An 18,834-nucleotide genomic window follows, 5' to 3' on the forward strand; every position below is an offset into this window, starting at 1 on the left:
GTTAGTGACAGCTGAATCTAAACAAATCACCTAGCTAATGTGCTGATTGCACTAACCACAGTTGTTGTCAGGGGTAGAAGATGCCATATGGCTCCTCTCCTCTACCCAGGTCAAAATATCATTAGGAAGAAGCTTAACTACATCAACACAAATGAGGAATTAGCCAGTCTGGCTTTGCTCCAGCCTGCAGGGTATGTGCACGCCCCAGGGTCTGGCCATTCCCAGGCACAGTGAGGGGCCACCCAGATATTTCCAGAATGTGGAGGAGTATCATGGTACTTGAGGACAAACAAAGGCAGCTGGTGCTCAGTTGCATTGCTCAGACACAGCTTAGCTCTCCAAGACATGCCCAGGTTACATTTGGGCACTTGGTGAAAGGCAAATAGAGTGTAAGTGACCCCAAATGCAAACGGGGGCAGGGGAAGGAAAGGGCTGAGTGACGCACAGTCCTGCACCAGGTGAGGCTGGGTTCAGCTGCAGGGAGGGCTTTCTGTCAAATCAGGACATGAGTCAAAATCCCAGGCACTGTAGTTGCTACAAGTCTCCTAAAGTTTGTACGGCCTTTTGATTCTGTGAGCAGACAAAACTGTAGTATTAATCTTGCCGTGCCATGACCAAGATGTTACCCCTCACATTCCCTTTTGATTTAAAAATCTTGTCCATCTACAAGTATCAAATAAGAATAATGCAGAAGCTACTACCCCTGCAAGAGCCACAGAGCCTGCTTGCACCACCACTTTGAAATGAACTTTTAGCATGCATGTTCTAAACTGTGTGAGGCTTTTCTAGGTTGCACCAGAAGTACAGTTTATGCTATATTAAATTGTTATTAACTATGAAATGTCATCCAAAGTATAATGTTCTGCCAGTTTGAATTATATATTTTTGTTACGCTTCTTGCTTTGAAAAATACACATTTGAAATTTTTAAGCATGCCAAGTAGGCCAGATGCTGCCCTTCAGAAATAAAAATTGCCTTAACTGATTCTATAACGATCTGGGCTGTACAAGAGCCGTAAAATTTCTGGCAGACTTAAAATATCTTTCCTTGAACACTGGTCCCACTGTGCTGATCTTGCTGTCAGCAAGGGTTTGCAGATCCTCAGTTATGAAACACCTTGTCACCACTCACCCAGCAGCCTGCTCCTGCTTTGCTGTGAAGTTTGTTAAAGCACTTTGTCCAGATTTTGAACTATAGAATGTATTTTCTAATGATTTTTTAGGAAAATGGTTGCAGACAGTCCTGTGCTAAAACTCCGGTAGCTATTCTGAAGGGTATTGCAGAAAAGGTGGATAATTCATTATGCAGAACCTTTTAGATTATTCTAAATAATATTTACCCTTAAAAATGTCCTTGTCTAGTACAAAGTGAGAGAGCAGCTGTTCAAAATTTATTTTTATCATCGCTCTTCAATGGATATTAGACCTCTTTCTCTTTTGGGGCTTGCCACAGTGTCCCTGACGAATTTACTGCACAGCTCTGCCTCATTTGTTACAAACCACCTATTTTATCTACCATGGGCTTCTCTGCACTGCCAGCAGCACATCTGAGTCTACAGCAAGCCTACTGAAGTCTGTGGAAGCATCTAGACCCTGGTTTACTTACTCCATACTGCCTTCACCATGTTAAGTAGACCAAAATAAAAACCCAACTTTTGGTTGGTTTTAGGATGGAGCAAAAGATTTTTACTGGCTTAGGATAAATTCCTCCAGTGGCAGAGGATTGGCAAAATCAGCCCAATGCCATCTGCTCTTTGATCCTCCCCCTACTTCAAAAGCTTATTCAGGAGATGGGCCATGCCAGCAGCTGGAGGACATGGAGCAGACCTTAGAAAAACCCTTCCAGACAGTCAGAATGCTGGGACTTGTGTAACCAGCACAAGCTAGAGTACCCTACAGGATGCTCTAAATTATGCCTAGAGTTCTTCCAGGTCTTAATCAGGATGAAATGCTCTTGAGGACTACTTTTCTCCCTCTTCATTTGTGATAAGCATAAACTGGAAACCAAAATACACTCATTTGCTCCACACTGTAGATAACAATTTCTACAGTAAGTTAATAAATTTAAAAAGTGAATCTGTTTCAAATAAGCTTCAAGAATGACTACTGAAATAAAGATTTCGACACCTTTCAGATAGACTAGAATCATAGAACCACTAAGATCAGAAAAGACCTTCAAGATAGTTGAGGCCAACCTATTATGGAACACCACCTTATAAACTAAACCATGGTCCTAAGTGCCACATCCAGTTGTTTCCTCAATACCTCCAGGAATGGTGACTTCACCACCTGCCTGGGTAGCTCCTTCCAATGCTTAACTACCCTGTCAGAGAAAAAATTCTTCCTGATGTCCAGCCTGAACCTCCCCTGGCACAGGTTGAAGCCATTTTCCCTTGTCCTGTTGCTGGTTGTCTGGGAGAGAGGCCAGCCCCCACCTGGCTACAGCCTCTTTTCAGGTCATCTTAAAGGGCAAAATGTCTTTCCTGAGCCTCCTTTACTTCAGGCTAAACCCCCAGCTCCCTCAGCTGCTCTTCATAGGAATTAGTCTCTAGATTTTTCACCAACTTTGTTGCCTTTTCCTGGACATGTTCAGCTCCTCAAAGTCTTTCCTGAAGGGAGGGACAGAGACCTGAAGTGCTTCTTGGTACTACAAGAACATTAGTCATTTGCAGCACAGAAAACTTCACAGGCTGCAGCCCTTCTAATATGCCTCACTAATTACAGAATGCTGATCCTCATTTGTTCATCACTCACATGTGAAATTCTGAGAGCTGCATCAAATTAAGTTCCAAGTATATTTTCAGTTTATGTTGAGAGATGCCACTATTTCAGCAAAAAGAGAAAAGGAACATTGCTTTCCTTCAAACAGTTTTAACAGTGCAAGGATCTCACATCCGTTACAAGAGGAAAACACTGCATTTTTGCAAAGCAGCCAGTGGCTAATGGACAAGAAGTCTTTCTGAAAGTTTTGCAAATCTACATAATGTTCCTGAAGACTGGAGAGTGCATTCGAATCACAGATTTAACCGAGAGAAAAAAAGCGGGGGCATTTGTGCAGCCAGATAGCTCACTGTTGGCTGTGTATCTGAGAAGGATCAAAATCACAAGTCTTGCCAGCTAAGAATAGCATTATTTTAAGTTTAAAATACTCCCTTTATGATGTTTCCTTTCAGTTCATAGCACATAAATCAGTGCTGCTTCCTGCCCTTCACAGGAGACCTAAGCATTTGTAGGTGTTGTGCCGTGATAAATGTGGATATCTGTGAGTGCATGGAGTTGGTCCCTTCTCCTGAGCAATGACTCACTTGTAACCAGGGTGGCTGACAGAAATCCTATAGAGGCATGAACTAATCTAAATTTCAATGACCAGAAATAAATGTGTACAGTGGTAGCTGATTACACTACAGTCTCTTACCACAAGCTGAAGCACAGAGTTGTAAGACTGCTCCTGAGAAATGCAGTCTCTGATAGACTTCCATTGCACTTAATATTTGTGTTGTGGAGCAAATGCATCATGGGGTACTCTCTAAAACCCAGAGACCCCTGATTCAAATAGCATGCTTTATACCATGATCTTCCTGTTCATCAGCAGTACCTGTGACAATCCATATACTTGCAATAGTGTGCTGTAAACAGGAACCAGCACAGGCGCCTCAGCTCACACCAGTTCCATGGATGAGCAGTGCACTTCCCACAGCAGTGCACTAGTTTTAAATGCTTTAGTGTGCAAGCTCCTTCTGAATACTGTGATTAAGGGTTCTCCCAGAGTAAAATTAATATAAGAAAATAATAGAAAGCCATACTTTATATTTCTTAGTGTATCCCACTATTCACTTCAGGCACCTTCAAAAGAATTAAGTATATATTTTTTTAGTGCTTTAGAGGCTATACAGGAGATCACAGAGCATTAAAGTGCCTGCTTTCATATAGAATTGTTAAAAGTCAGTCACAGTGGTAGTTTTCAAGAAATAGAACTTATTTGCCATGCCAGCAAAATTTAGGAGATTACTGCTGTAAATCAGGGATTCCAGTTAGTTGTATTTATTTTTTTTTTTTAAGTTGATGGTGCTATTATAGCAACTTAATCTATTTGCCTCTATCATTTCTCAACGTCTCCTTCAGCCAAGCAGTCCAGATTTTCTTTGTTTAAAAATATTTCCATGCTTCTCATCCTTCCTTTGTCACGAGGTAATCAGAGCTCTCTGAACATCAAATAGCGTGAGAACAACAGCAGTAACAATGTCTAAAAAGTTGTGGGAGTCTGCAGGGGAAGTCAGGCAGAGTAATATCACACTCTGCGTCGGCACTTAATGATGCATCATTTCCATAAACTTAGTGAAGATGGGGGTTTAACTGGTTGATTCCCAAGTGAGCATTTTCTATGCTGTCACTGTAAAAATATTTATACAACTGTATTATTTAGGGTAACATGTATTTATGAGCCCTTCTTGTGCTAACTGCATGCTGTCTGAACATCTGGATGATCCCCTACCCCAAATGCAAGCTCTCGTTTTATGGACAAGTTTTGAAGTACAGGGAAGTAAGGAATCCACGCTAGCCGGTGTGAAATATGCTAGTTGCAACAGAGCACACAATTAATATTTAATACTATATTTCCACTTGCTTTAAGGAGATTCATTATCTCATTTCACTGATTTTTATGGAGAAATCCTCCCAAGTGTGAAAAACTGCACAGAAGAAAGTACAAGGGCTCCTGTGTAATAAAAAAGCGTAAGTAAGTAAAAAACAAACAGGTAATGAGTAAAGGCTCTTACCACCAAGCAGTGATATGAGGGCAGCACTGACTGACTGATACCAAACTGGAGATGATGAGTGTGGCAGGAAAAGGCACTGAAGGGTTTTGAAAGTGAGGGCAAACATCATGCTGATGCAAACATCATGCTGAGGGCAAACATCAGCTGATGGCTGATGAGGTGGAGAAGGAGTAGCTGGTGCTGGAATGCAACAAGAGCATGCAATGAGCTAGAAAAATTATCTTAGCAGAAGCATTCTGGATTTCTGGATGGTTGTCAACAGGCCTAGATTGCATTTGTTGTTGCTGTCATCAAAACATGGTATGGGAAAAGCCTCAATGAGAGTTTAACTAGGAAGATGGATAGGAAGGACTGTATCACACTGAGATGATAGTGATGTAGCATGTAAGCCATAAATCATCTGGCAGAGCCAGTCCACTGTTGGTAAGGCAAATTAGCCCATGATGAGCACTGCACTGCCAAAGCAAAGCATCTACTACCCAAGCTAACAGGTTTTTAGCTATCACAAGAACATCTAAACAACAGATTTATAGCTAGCTCAGTTCTCTGCTCTGTGCAACTAAATACAGTGGAAACACATTTAGCCTAAGTGTGACTTTCCAAATTAATCCACCTGACAGGTGGGAGGTACAGCAGATCCTGTTCGCTTTAAGTCATTCTTTGCAGAATGTTTCCTGCAATCACAGTTCCCCTTCTCTGCAGTCCTGCTTTTGACTCACAGTTCTCAACTCCAGTCACTTGCAGCCTCTCCTCTTGCTGATCAGTTTCCCTACAGCAACCCCATTTCCTCCCCCAGTACTCAAGTTTAAAACCGAGAGTCCAGTTGTGCTTTTTCTTCCATGTGAATGCCAACAGTGTTTGTCCAGACAGATACTCGGCAGTGATGTGTACTGGAGGAGTGACATACTCAAAGGAGCAGACATCTTCTGGATCTGTCTTTTTGCTGTATTCCTCCTAAGCAGCATATTGTCATTTCTCTTGCCTCAGCACATCAGGTTTGCCGTGGGGGCAAATTAAGGCATAAATTCAGGGCAATTAAGCACACGGAGATTTCAGATGCCTGCTTCCCAAAGGATATACTGGTCATTCCAAGACACACCCACCTTAGAGCCATTTGGCTGTTCTAGACTTCACATTCCATCATAGGCCCAAACCATTCAATGCATTTACAGTAAAGAATTTTTGAGAGCTTCCTAATGATGCTAAATGATAAACACAGGCATTCTGGATAGGGGAAGATGTGGAATCCAAAATGCTGCTAAAATTGGTGTCAAAAAAAAACTTGAAAATTCATGCTGTGCTACTTTGAATCTGATTACTATCACTGTATTGGATTTTTTTTTTTTTCCTGAATGACAAAGATACAACATTCTTTTTAAAAATATTTAATATACTTAGCATGACACTTTTGTAGTTATTAATGCAGTGCCTTCCAAATGTTAAGCCTTTGGAGCAAAAAATTAAAACAAGTGTAATGTGCTTGATGGCATAAAATAAGACCTAGCTAAACACTGTATGAACATGCTATCAAACAGTATCAGGCAGTGAGTTTTTGAAAAACTAGAGCTACATTTACTATGAAGTACCTGTCCATAGAATAAGAAATGTAATGACTGAGACACATAAAATTTAGAGGCTAGCTTCAAGCATTCCTCAGCAGCTCAGAAGATTTGTGGTTTTGTGGCTGGGGCCCATGGAAAATGTTCTGGTCAGCATTAGCCAAGCCAGAGGCCATCATTGTATTCATCAGCAGTGCTGTGGAATGCTGCAGATCCTGGCTGCTGCCCAAGCACTGGTCCTACACCAACCCAAACTCCCAGGCAATGAAGCTTGAGGTTTGATAGAAATGTCAATACTATATTGCTGTGATTGCACTATTCCTGCACATTTTGGATTCTGCTTCTCCCACTATTTACCCTGCATCCTTAATTTGTCTTGATTTCATCCACTAAAACCATTTCAACCTCTAAAGCACTTACTTTCTTTACAAATTCACAGCCTAATACAGGAAAGGAGTGAAAGACTTCAGCTGCAGAAGGGTTACCTGTTGTGACTGAGTAATTGTGAGCTTTAGAGAGCATTTGATTTCTATCTAGAATTTGTATTTAGGGTTTTATCTCAATTTTGTCTGCTTCAGACCAGAATAAGCATGACTTCCCTAGAGTGATATGAAAGAAGGAATACGCAAGGTATCTTTGCTTAAGCTTTGGCACAAACTCAGGCTGTGCATGACAAGTCAGTGGCTCACATCCCCAAAGAATGGAAGCAAACCTGTTCCTGCCTCAAAAAAAAAAAAAAAAGAGAGGGGGTGAGAAAGACCTCTGCTCCTTTCATTTTTCTGCAGAGCTGGCACTTCAGGATGCTGAACAATTAGTGGTATGTGTATAAAAGTCATTATAAAAAGTGTTGTTTTCAGCAGAACAAATTCAAGGGTCTCACTCATCAATTTTAAATGAGAGTAGCAGGACTGCAAGGTCAAAAGTATGAGCTTATGCTGTTGCTGCTTTGAAAATGCCAAGATGGATTTTCACCATAACTCTGCTTCACTCCAGAGAAAAGACTCCTCCATTATCTTTTTTAATTAAAATGGACACCAAAAAGCTAAGTTTTATGAATTAAGAGAAGGGACTTTGCACTGTGGCTTAATTTGGAATAATTATAATTGTTGGGAAGTATTTTTCCCAGTACACTTTCTGTCTCTAATTAAATCCATGGAAATGCCTCATTTTTTTGGTTATTGCCAAGGTGTGTTTCAAACTCACATAGAAATGTGCAATTGTAATTTCATTAGAATTCCATTTCTCCAGGCTATACAGGTGCAACGAAAGAAGAGGTAAAATTAATTAAAACTGTGGACATGTTTATACCCACCAGGTGTCATAAAAGGTAGTGGCCCAGACATTTTTCAAGTAATTAAGCAGACAGTTCTGCTTTTTCTGATGAGTTATTGCCCTCCCCTCTTTAATCTGTGTAAGAGATTTCATCACAGAGCTATTGTCAGGTGATGGGATTGCTCTTTACAGTCAGCATCCCCCTCACACTGCCTCTCGTTAATCGAAATCACATCAGCGCTGCAGAGAGGCAGTGACATGCCATTGGCACGTTTCCAAAGGCAGGCTTCGTGTGCCAAGCTCTGCCCACAATTTAGGCTAAAAAGGGGGTAACACAATTTTCAGTTTAACCATATTTGGATTAAATAGCTTTAGTGTTCATTCAGGGCATAGCACATCTTCTGAACATAAAGCACAGTTCTCCTCAGTGAGGGCAGCATTTAATCAGATTCATGTGTGTTGGTGGTGTTTGTGTTATCGGGTTTTTTTCATTCCATTTCTATTTTGTCAGGAGTTTTTCTTCTGGCCATGTTGAGATAATCACTGGTTTTCCTGAGGATGTGCAAATTGCCATGGTCACATCCTCGGGCGATATTGTACGTTATACTGTAATGATGGCACTTTCTAAGTTTTTAATGTAAGTTAGGACCAGAATCTTGTACATTTTCTTTCCCTGCTCTGGCAGTGGATCTAAATATACTTCTTGTCTCCTCTTTTTGAGCTTCCAATAGATAAACACAACCTCCACATCCTGCTGTGTATCCTGTGTACACAGCTCTGCCTAGGGGAGGAGCAGATGCTCTCTGGGCACAGACACGACCCCACATCTCTGGTACCGAGAGCGGGGCCAGCCTGGTTCAGTCAGCCTGGGCAGAGAAGGCGACTCCTGGGACAAACCAGCGCTGCCATCGCCCCTCCTGCCGGGCGGGGCAAGAGCCCTGCTAACCCAGTGCTCCCCACAGCTCTGCCCAGCCTTAGGAACAGCCACAGCTCTCTGCACCTCCAGTGCCATCACCAGCACGTGAAAGCTGTTTTCCATCCCACAGCCAAGGGGATGGGCCAGAGCCTGCATTCTATAGCAAGCTGTGCATTGTCTCTCCCAGTCGTGCAGCACTGATGCAAACAGACAACCAAGTCCACTATGCTTTCTCAGGAAAAGTGGTCATTTCTTATTTTTGTTTCCATTTTCAGTTGGTTTGTATTCTGCAATTGCTATCAAGTATTTTCTAATAGGAAATTTTTTATTTTTCTTTAATATTGCAAGAAAAAGAGTCAGTTTATAGATTACCCTATATTCAACAAAGTGGAACATGCTAACTGCATTCACTTGCAAATATCTGTAACAATGGACATGCTTAGAGCAAAAATAATTCAGAATGACAATATTCACTGCCTATTTCCATTTAGAGTTGGTGCCTTCCCTGAGCTTGTTTTTTATTTAATGCTCTGTCTTTATTAATTTTATCATTTTAATTAAATTACCTTTCATAATATTATAATATTCTCCTGCTTTCAACATTATCCCTTACAAGGTCATCTCAGATACATGACTAATGCATTTGACTAAAATGCACAAATAAAATATGATAGTCACATTAAAGCCTATGGGACTGTGCTGAGAAGAACAACTCAGTCCAAGCTTTTAACAAAAATGTAAAAAAAAAAAATACAGTAAAACCTTGGAGATGAAGGATAAAGTCATACACTTCTAGCATCAAATTCAGCTTGTGTATACTTTGTACCTGCTGTTCTGGGGCTGAATTTGACCTTTTGAGGATTGAAGATAGGTTTTGAAGCAGTTGGTTTTCTTATTTTCAAGTTTTAAATAGCCATTTTATTCTATTTCAGTACTGCTACAATACTGCTTCTGCTACAACCATAAGTCCAGAATCTGCCTTGACCTAAATGGTTCTTTGTTGCATCTCTGCATAACCTTTGTTACCTTCTTTGCAATGCCCAGGCATTCAGTTAAACATCATAGGATTAAGCTCCATCAATAATTAATTTAAAATAATTTAATTAACACAGCCTATTCAACTGATTTATCTCATTTCAACAAGTAAAATAACAAATAGAGCCCTTCATTTACTACTTTTGTGCAAGTCACACTATTCTCCCTAAACATGCTCCCATTTTTCCTCCTGTAGCAGTCACTCCAGACATCTAATAATTTCTATCACATGATCTTGAGTCTTTTCTATTTCTGCAATGTCCTATGTCAGGTGAGGCAAGCAAAAATATATTTTAAGAAAGGGTACAATGATGATTTATGGAATGACATCTCAGTATTTCCAGTGTTTTTATCCTATTCCTTTTGCATCTTAATGTTATGAAATTTTTTTCCCATGGAAGTTTCTGCTTCATACACATTGTGCTGTCTTAGGTCCTTTTATAGACTTGAAAGAACTTTGGTTTACCACAGAAAATACTTTACAAAATGGTCAGTAGGCACCAAACTCCTCAAAGACTAAGGTAAGATACTTTGCAATCAGCCTTAACCAAAATATAATATGGAGATTCTTAAATTTATCAAGGAAGAAACTTTTCTGGGGAAGTTTTGGCAATTGATATCTTCCATCATTTACTGGAGGAGTTGTACGATTTTAATATCTTGGAAAACAGTTTGTGTGGCAGCCAGGTGCTTTCAGAGCATCTGACACCAAGTGCAGTCTCTTACTGTTCTTTTGTGAAGTGGGGTAACCTCGGATTGATAGAAAGTCCTTTTTTACTTCAACTTATTTAAAGTTCCTAACTAACAAATCATTAAACACATATTGCTTGAAGGATTTTTTTTTTCCCCAAAGTACATATTAAATTTTAAATTAAAAAAAAAAAAAAAAAAAAAGAGATGTTCTCGTGGCGGATACTCCAGTACCTTGGACACGCTACTGCAGCTGCCCCAGGCTTGCTTTTTGATTCTGACATGCTGCAACCTTCCCTGGCGAGCCAAGGGGGCTCTGCACACAACCTCACAATAGCTTTGAGAACTTGAGAACCAGCATTACTGCACAACTGAGACACAGCACTGCCGCTGAGGAGCTCCAGCACACATCCATGGCGATAGCACCGGCTCCAGCAGTGACTCAACATCAGTCAATCCATTTCTTTCCTGCCAGCATCGTCCTCTGACCAGCAGCCCTTGCTGAGAGCCCCTCCAGCAGCAGCAGACACGGTAACACACAGCAGAGGTTAGCACACAACACTTTCAATAGGTAAACACAGCATAAAAAGTGATTGTACTGGCTGCCCATGAAACACTATCCATAAAAAAAAAATAGCTGCTGAATTCTAGGAAAATAAAAACCGTAAGTCTTACTCAAGTAATTTGAAACTCACCTTGCTCAGGACTGACTAGAAGCCATCACAGCCTTCCAAACAGCAGCAACATCTACAGACTGCCCTTGATATGCTTGTTTAAGCTCGTAGTTAACAATCACCATTACCAACCTTAATTGGATAAATTTGTGGAGGTTTTCAAACTAAAGAATCATCCATGCCTAATTATCACTTTGCTTCTGAAAGCTGGGTCCGTGGTGAGGCAAAGTTTTCACCATAGCTTCTAAAAGAAGTCAACCTAAAAAATGAAAAAATGGAATTGAAAAAAATAAATTCATGTTACAATACTCATACTTTAACTGGGAATGGAGCAGTCCATCAGTGCTGTGTTTTTATATGATGAAAACATATTCATGAACTGCATTTTTAGAGTTATATTTCTAGAAGCAATAGTCTATTGTGGAGATTACATAGGATTAGAAGAATGCCTCTTTTTAGAAAGATAATACTCATTTTAAAATGTGAAACTGGAAGCAGAATGGTAGCACCTGAGAAATATGTAGGTGGATAAAACTTCAGTAAATAAATCAAGCAGAGCAAATCTGCTGTCATCCTTGGATATCTGGAGTGTGTTCTGATGCTTTCTCAATAGAGGATACTTTAATTTTATAAAAAAAAAGTATTAATTTTATAGAAAAGTTGTATGATCAAAAATTCAAACCTATAAATAAGTAGGTATCTTGGATTAAGACACTGAAGCTTAACATTCAGTCGAGCAAACTAAATCATGCTGTCTGTACCTGTCCTCATCCCACTCTTTTCCTAGCCCACATACATGTGTTTTTCTAGGTATGGGATCACTGAATTTTTATACAGCATGTAGGCAGTTATGTATGTCATTACCAGTGTGGCAGAAATGAGTTCTGATTACTAAACTTTCCCAGTGCAATTTGCTAAGTGAGTAAAAAAGAAAACACAAAATAATTGTAACCTGTCTATGGCTAAATGTGACAAAGCTGAGCTGTGCCAGCTGTGGAAAGTCTGAAAAGCTGCAGTATGCATGGGTATGCATGTCTTGTCTTTCTTCTCTTGGGACCTCAGTCCTCTCTCATTGCTGATAAAAGACTGACACCATCACTTCCAGGAATGGAGGCTGAAGCTATACTTACATTTCAATAAAGCAGATGCTAATCTAGTGAAGCATCTGGAAGAAAGGTGGTAATGTTTTTTGTCACTATTGTCCTCTCTACAGGCCACCACCTCTGGAGGTTTTCTAGTTTCACAGAATCTGATGTTTCAAGTGTCTTTTAATCATCATTCAAAAAGTGCACCACATGGCTGAAGACAGATTGTCCTTTGCTGCAGTGTCCTCCTCTGCCTGCTGGGGTTATTGCCCATTTCTCCTCAGCAGAGGCTACAGATAATTCCTCCACTGCTTCAGCCCTGAGGTCTCCTGGTTTAGCTCTAAACCACAGCCAGCAGGTCAGTCAGCAGAGCTGATGAATTCTCTGCTGACATGAGCAGCCAGTCTCATCTGCCAACTGCTGTGGGTCTGTGACCTCTAGGAAGAGGCCATGAAGTCATCTATCCAGCCAGAGTCACTGGGGAGCAGATGTCAGAGTCCTCCATGAGCTGGAAGTGTCATCATGTCTGAGTCCAGCAGCACTTCATGTCTCTTGGTTTTGGATGGGTGTATTTCTAGAAACAAAGCTCCTCTGTTTTGTTTTCTGTGTTCGTTTGCTTTTTGGTTTGGTATTTACAGAGAGAGGGTTCAAATTCCTTCAGTACCAGTTCTCCACTGTATCCAGATACTAGTTACAAGTGGCGTAACAAAGGAATAGTAAACTTGTGCTTTCTTATACCAAGTTCTCACCCTCACCTGTTTTATCTTGGCCTTGTGGGAACATCCCAGCTAGTCCTCTCTTAATATAGCCACCTAAGTTCTTTTTGTTTCCTTTTCCTGGTTGCTTCAGCAGCTGTGTTGATTTAAATCCATACACAGCCTTAAATTACTGCAAGCCGTTCCACCTGTGACAGAACATAGTGTCTCACTAGCTGCAGAAACAACTCCCCATCTTTCTTCTGGACATCTTGCAAACCACTGTCAAAACTGTTTTGTGCCCCAGTCTCCTGCCAAGTCTCTTTCACATTAAGGCAATGACTTAATGCTCGTTGTTCAAGAGGACCAAAGGCTGTCCATGAGTCCTTGTTTTCTGGAGCACTGTAAGCTTCCTAAGGCAGCTTGTGAAGTCATTGAAGATGCCTTGGCCATGTACCATAGGCACCCTTCATCACAGGTCCTGTCAGGTGGGGTCTGACACATGATGTCTGTCAGAACCATTCAAAGGAACACCTTTCTTATGACCCAGGAGTCCCAATATCCCGTTGTACAGCCAGCTCTGCAGCCAGAATAAATAAATTATAAACCTACATTTCCAAGGAATACAGTAAAAAGCCTTTTCACTTAGAGAGAAAATCATCACATTTCTTCTCTATCAGGTTGGTCTTTTCCCATTTTTCTCCTAAAATGAGCATTTCTAAGGAAGGTGGTAGAGCTTTGTGCTCAGGGAGGCCCAGGCTCTGTCACCTGGGGAGGCTGAGCTGTGATTACACTGTACCAACCCCACTGTGCCATTACTTACTTGAGACACGCAACACAAGGTAATGTTGCCTTCTTCATTTTCTACTCATTTTCTCACTACTTCTACCTAAACCAGATTTTTTTCCCTAAAAAATTCACACCTGGCTTTGTGGGTATAGAGTATACTCATACAGCTACTTTAGGGTTGCATCTTAGATATTCAGAAACTGTGCTTTAGTCTGGCAGCTTCCATTGAACTTAATCAGTGAGCAGGCTAGAAGTCTGACCTAAGGGGTTTCTGTATTCATTTGTATTAAAGCCATCAGTTTTTGGCCAACTCAGGATGACTGTGACTGGAAGTTCAAGAATACAATGATCTTTTGTGTCCAGTGCATGTTATGCAGGAGAATATTTAAATCAATAAGAATGCTATCAGAGCTGGAAATCAAATGCAAAATAATTCCCTGGGCTTCCCATGTATAATGACATTTCCTCATTTGATGAATTGCTAATGTATTCTTGGACAGGAGAGCTGGCATCCCAGCCAGCTTCACTATATAAATGGCAGGATGGAGAGAGCAGGATTGTATTTACTACTATTTACTGCTAACAAACTACACACCTTTCAATGTGTCTCTCTGCTATAAATTATTCCTGTTCTGAAAAGGGAACATCTAAACAAACTTTAGGTCTAGGCTTTCAAGAAATTACTATTTTCTTCAAGGAAATGTTAGTTCACTTTGTTTGTTTTGAAGTGACAGTACCAAATTGAAACATTATCTTTTTAAATAGGGAGAAATTATTTCAGCTGTGGTGCCTGCCTAATGCTCCCAGCAATTTCTGTCACTCTTACTGTAGAGCATTTTTTTCCTGTATGTTCTTTTCTCTTGTGTTTGTTTCTGACACCCTGTGCAAGAGAAGCAGCCTGACCTAACCTGTGGCAAACCAGCCCTGTCTGCAGTGATACGAGTTAAATCCACAGTTCTGCCCAATGGAGAGATGATGAAGGGATGAGAAAGCAGAGAGAAAAAATCCTCTATTATTTTTATTTTATGCTGATAGTAATTTGAGAGGTTTCATCTTTCACAATAATCGGCTAAAACTCAGATGATCAAGCAAAGATAAATCTGAGAGTTATTTTGCTTCTTTGTTTAATAATGTCACCATAAGGTTAAAAATGTAATGATTTTGAGTTTCATTACCCTTAATTATTAGTTTTGTGAGTATTTAAAAAGAACAGTAGTTTGGAGATTTTTTTTCTAGACATTACTGCTGTGCATGATTCCTTTCCACAGTGGATTCATAAAGATTTTCAAAGCATGAAGTATTTCTGATTCCCAAAGGACTCCAGCTGGAAGATGACAGCTGTAAGACTATACAGAAAACTCTATATTTGTATGGACTCTAGTAATTTTTAGCAGATGCATCTTTTTATCTTGAGATTGGTTGATGCTCTGTACCTGTAATATTTAGGTATTTTAAAAGTGTAACTTTTCAGGTGTTGGTGCAATTGTATGATTTGTATCTGCAGTCCAAGACAATCTGCATTAATCCTGCTCTGGTTACCTTTGCTGTTTCTGCTGACTGCCACCAAATTCCACAGACCATGCTTAAAAATCCTCAACTCTGATATACAGTTCCCAAAACATGGCACAAAAGGTGTGAGACTGTCAGGGAAGAACAAGTGAAAGTTTTTCAGAGTCTTCTACTTGACCAGCTGGCAGAAAAGCCGAGTGCAGTGCCCCAGCCATCCCCCATGCCAGCTGTGGCACGCACGCCCAGATTATCTTCCTTTCATTTCTTTTGGACACCATAGCCATGGGAATTCATGGAAGTTAGGCGATTCCTTATTTTGCTTCTCTGCTTGCACCATTGCTCCAGAGTCCTCCATGCACAGGATCAGGCTCTTTGCTTATGTAAATCACTCAGCTCAAAATATCCCCAAGTTGTGTGTCCTCATTACAGACTGCAGCATGCACCATGCCGCTCTCCCAGCACAGAACAGTTTATAGCCAGTTTACTCCCTAACAGAGCAAGTGCAAATTTTATCAGGATGATGGATTATGTAAGAAAACACATTTCCCCCATTGATTCATTGTTTCAAAGGACCCATTATCTCTCCCATTTTCTGTAGCATTCCCCTAAAGGTCATATCACTGTTTCTGGAACTTTTTGAGGAAAAAATAAAACTGTGATTATTTCTTTTTTTTTTTTTCAGATCTGAAAAAAGAGTAATTTCACAGCTGTTGGCAAAAGGTTAAGAGTGGGCCAACAGCTCCAATCATTAGCACAGGCTGCTTCTGTAGCCTTTTTTGCTCATACACTGTCCTGCATGTTTCTCCAGTTCGCATTGCAGGGTCTGGAGAATTCAGAAAAACTCTCTGTGAGAAAAGCAGCTTGAGGTCAAAGCAGCTTTGCTGATAAGATTCAGTCTGGCTCACCCCTGGCACTGATAAAGCTTTAGATGGATAGTAAATAATGGATCTATTTGTGCTGTATGTGTTAGCTGCTGCTACCCTTATGAGGAACATGATCTTACTGGCTTTTGGCTTTTTGTAATGAAGTGTGTCTTAAAAAACCTTCTCTTGTATAAAAATTTCATTGGTCTCCATTTCAGGTGTTTAAACATTATGTGGGCTATTCTTTTAAAAGGATGTCTAAATACCAGAGGGTTTAGATTATCAACAGGTCTGTGATACACACAGGCATTCACACATTCAGAGCATTAAGCCCCCTTAGACATAACTTTATCTCTGAGGAACTTAAGAAAGTGCAGATGGAGAGCAGCCCTGCTCACTGTGCTCCTGTGCTGGGTCTGGGGCAGGTTGTGAGGACAGGTTCCTGCCTGTGCAAGTGAGCACACAGCCCCCCAAGCCCCGTGGAATCCATGGTGACCATGCCACAGGAGGTTTAACCTATTTCTGAGCAGTCACTTGAAGTGCACAGACAACATTTCTCTCTGACTGTGCCTGACATGGGTGCCTTTGCTGACTGTCTCTTCACCAATCATCAGTGTCATTCTCCATGGCAGGTTTAAACATGAAACCAAACCCTGGTGTAAAGCAGGCACCCTCCTGAGAGGCAGATGAAGAAGCTGCCAACTGTTTGGTGCCAACTGCTGTGGGCATCAAGCCACTCACTGTATCTTCCCCAGAAAGGCAGGCATGCATTTAAAATGCCCAGCCACTCTCACTGGAGACTGTAGCAGTCAAACATTAGATATTCATCTTTCATTCCTGCCTATTACTACTAATTGATAGCTGAGGTCTTTAACATGTATCATATCTCATTGCACATTGTAGCTGTAACTAAGTTAAAAAAACAAAGACCCCTTCCCTTAGAACTAGGAGACTTTATAGATCTTAAGTTTATGCAATGTTGCCTTTTGTATAGTAATTCCTATTCTTCAGCTGGTTATGTCCATGCTGTGCCCTGATTTGCACAAGTTAAATCCAGAATAACATCAGAAGTTTTAGCAAAATTTATACAAGTTTGTTCTTATTTTCTCTATCAACATTAGTATTTTTCAACTCCTACCATAGCAAGGGTTATCAAAGCATTTAGACAAAATCTGAGCCTCAGGAAAGATGGAAAGGTGTGAGAGCAGGGGATGAGATGGAATGAGCATTGTGCTTCCTCTCCTTCCTCCTGCACCTTGCCCCTAGCCCAGGATTGGTACTGAAGTTCTCCCTTGATGCCATGTCTAGGGAAAGCAACCTATTCTTCAGAGCTGGAGATTACTAGATAGTGGGGTTTCTCACTAATTTCCATTAATTAATAAACCAGTTCTAGTTGAGAAATTTGCAGAAAGAAAAAAAAACTTGACTATTTTAATATCTCCTCCATTATGCAGAACTGCAGAGAGGACTGCATGGCCAAAGTAAGCTTGAAAGATTACTTCCAGTTTTATTACCTTCTTTCTTAACTTTCTCTTTAAAAACCCTGCAGAAAATTCACTTGAAATGCTGATCCATTTGAACTTTGACATCTGCATGAACTTGTTACCTGTGTTTTTGGGTTAGCATCTTGGCTGCAGAATATACTTTAACATTTTTAATCTTTTATTTTTCTAGCCTTTTTTGCACTTGCCAGATTTCAATATTTTTGCAATAGCAAGAAGAGACACCATTTTTTTCAGTTATCAATCAAGGGAATGCAGAGAAGAAAAGGAAATGAGAAGAAAAGGAAAAAAAAGAAAAAGAAACTTGAGCAAAAGAGCAAGCACCATTATTATTTGAACAGGCAGGTGCTTCTGAAAATTCACCTAAGGTAGTTTTCTCTTTCTCTGTAGGACTTGAAGGCATTCCTCTCAAGACTGGTATTGATCCTCTTTCTTTTCAGAGTTCCTGACCTTCCTCCTTTGCTGTCCCAGCCCAGCCGGTGTGCTTTCATACAGCTTGGTTCACTCCTCAGCATCTGCATTTTGCATTACAGCAGGGATACCCTTAAACATATTTCATCTACTCATGTATACCAGAGCAACTGAAGTGGTGAGAGATAGTCTGTAGATCTGGTTTATTTTGTTTTTGATAGCTGATGTTATCTGTTGAAATAAAAACTCAGGTTGATTTTGTCTCAACTGTGAAGGTCTCACAGATAAAGGTCATGGTCTGTCCAGAGCTGCCACTTCTAGCTTCTCTGTATCCCACTTCTTTCTCTTTTCTTTTATCCTCCAAAAACATGAAACAATTAAAAGTGGTTTTACTTTTACAACATTTTTTAAAAGTTGTGTTTGCTAGATACAGAAATCATTGCTGGTGGAAATTTTCTTCCAAGTGAAATTTTTAGTTTGATATTCGGCTCAAAGCCCAGACTGAAATCGCAAAGTCCTTCACGAGCCCTCCTCGAAGCACGACTGGAAGCGGCCTGACCCCCCTTTCCCAGGCTGTTCCCATTCCCTCTGTGGAAGGGATGCTTCCGCACACCCTGCGCCTCGCTGTCCCTGTCACCATCTGAGCGCCCATCTGGCTGCGCATCCCTCGCAGCGCAGAGGAGCAGATCCAGAGGCTGCGCCAGGACAGAGCCGGGCTGGGACAGAGCCGGGCCGGGACAGAGCCGGGCTGGGACAGAGCCGGGCTGGGACAGAGCCTGGCTGGGACAGAGCTGGGCTGGGACAGAGCCGGGCTGGGACTGAGCCGGGCCGGGACTGAGCCGGACTGGGACAGAGCCGGGCCGGGACAGAGCCGGACTGGGACAGAGCTGGGCTGGGACCGAGCCGGGCTGGGACAGAGCCGGGCTGGGACAGAGCCGGGGCTGGGACAGAGCCGGGGCTGGGACTGAGCCGGGGCTGGGACAGAGCCGGGCTGGGACAGAGCCGGGCTGGGACAGAACCGGGGCCGGGACTGAGCCGGGGCTGGGACAGAGCCGGGGCT

At 41.3% G+C, this 18,834-nt stretch overlaps 1 protein-coding gene across 10 annotated transcripts in view; it reads left to right on the top strand.

The window, feature by feature from the left end:
* NTNG1 (netrin G1) overlaps positions 1-18,834 on the top strand; it is a 150,268-nt gene that overhangs the window by 22,735 nt on the left and 108,699 nt on the right. The gene's annotated exons all lie outside the window — the stretch shown is intronic.

The sequence above is a fragment of the Lonchura striata genome, chromosome 8 (assembly GCF_050655825.1).
Source record: "Lonchura striata isolate lonStrDom1 chromosome 8, ASM5065582v1, whole genome shotgun sequence".
Lineage (NCBI taxonomy): Eukaryota > Metazoa > Chordata > Aves > Passeriformes > Estrildidae > Lonchura > Lonchura striata.